Here is a 2008-nt window from a genome sequence, read left to right as displayed (position 1 = left end):
TAAAGAATCTAAAGAATCTAAAGAATCTAAAGAATCTAAAGAATCTAAAGAATCTAAAGAATCTAAAGAATCTAAAGAATCTAAAGAATCTAAAGAATCTAAAGAGTCTAAAGAATCTAAAGAATCTAAAGAATCTAAAGAATCTAAAGAATCTAAAGAATCTAAAGAATCTAAAGAATCTAAAGAATCTAAAGAATCTAAAGAATCTAAAGAATCTAAAGAATCTAAAGAATCTAAAGAATCTAAAGAATCTAAAGAATCTAAAGAATCTAAAGAATCTAAAGAATCTAAAAATCTAAAGAATCTAAAGAATCTAAAGAATCTAAAGAAAGAATCTAACAAATCTAAAGAATCTAAAGAATCTAAAGAATCTAAGAAATCTAAAGAATCTAAAAAAAGAATCTTAAGAATCCAAAGAATCTAAAGAAAAGAATCTAAAAAATCTAAAGAAAGAATCTAAAGAAAGAATCTAAAGAATCTAAAGAATCTAAAGAATCTAAAGAATCTAAAGAATCTAAAGAATCTAAAGAATCTAAAGAATCTAAAGAATCTAAAGAATCTAAAGAATCTAAAGAATCTAAAGAATCTAAAGAATCTAAAGAATCTAAAGAATCTAAAGAATCTAAAGAATCTAAAGAATCTAAAGAATCTAAAGAATCTAAAGAATCTAAAGAATCTAAAAAATCTAAAGAATCTAAAGAATCTAAAGAATCTAAAAAATCTAAAGAATCTAAAGAATCTAAAGAATCTAAAGAATCTAAAGAATCTAAAGAATCTAAAGAATCTAAAGAATCTAAAGAATCTAAAGAATCTAAAGAATCTAAAGAATCTAAAGAATCTAAAGAATCTAAAGAATCTAAAGAATCTAAAGAATCTAAAGAATCTAAAGAATCTAAAGGATCTAAAGAATCTACAGAATCTAAAGAATCTAAAGAATCTAAAGAATCTAAAGAATCTAAAGAATCTAAAGAATCTAAAGAATCTAAAGAATCTAAAGAATCTAAAGAATCTAAAGAATCTAAAGAATCTAAAGAATCTAAAGAATCTAAAGAATCTAAAGAATCTAAAGAATCTAAAGAATCTAAAGAATCTAAAGAATCTAAAGAATCTAAAGAATCTAAAGAATCTAAAGAATCTAAAGAATCTAAAGAATCTAAAGAATCTAAAGAATCCAAAGTATCTAAATAATCTATAGAATATAAAGAATCTAAAGAATCTAAAGAATCTAAAGTATCTAAATAATCTAAAGTGTCTAAAGAATCTAAAGAATCTAAAGAATCTAAAGAATATAAAGAATCTAAAGAATCTAAAGAATCTAAAGAATCTAAAGAATCTAAAGAATCTAAAGAATCTAAAGAATCTAAAGAATCTAAAGAATCTAAAGAATCTAAAGAATCTAAAGAATCTAAAGAATCTAAAGAATCTAAAGAATCTAAAGAATCTAAAGAATCTAAAGAATCTAGAGAATCTAAAGAATCTAAAGAATCTAAAGAATCTAAAGAATCTAAAGAATCTAAAGAATCTAAAGAATCTAAAGAATCTAAAGAATCTAAAGAATCTTAAGAATCTAAAGAATCTACAGAATCTAAAGAATCTAAAGAATCTAAAGAATCTAAAGAATCTAAAGAATCTAAAGAATCTAAAGAATCTAAAGAATCTAAAGAATCTAAAGAATCTAAAGAATCTAAAGAATCTAATGAATCTAAAGAATCTAAAGAATCTAAAGAATCTAAAGAATCTAAAGAATCTAAAGAATCTAAAGAATCTAAAGAATCTAAAGAATCTAAAGAATCTAAAGAATCTAAAGAATCTAAAGAATCTAAAGAATCTAAAGAATCTAAAGAATCTAAAGAATCTAAAGAATCTAAAGAATCTAAAGAATCTAAAGAATCTAAAGAATCTAAAGTATCTAAAGAATCTAAAGAATCTAAAGAATCTAAAGAATCTAAAGAATCTAAAGAATCTAAAGAATCTAAAAATCTAAAGAATCTAAAGAATCTAAAGAATC

This window comes from Aethina tumida, chromosome 6 (assembly GCF_024364675.1).
Source record: "Aethina tumida isolate Nest 87 chromosome 6, icAetTumi1.1, whole genome shotgun sequence".
Classification (NCBI taxonomy): Eukaryota; Metazoa; Arthropoda; class Insecta; order Coleoptera; family Nitidulidae; genus Aethina; species Aethina tumida.
This window is presented reverse-complemented; position numbering follows the sequence as displayed.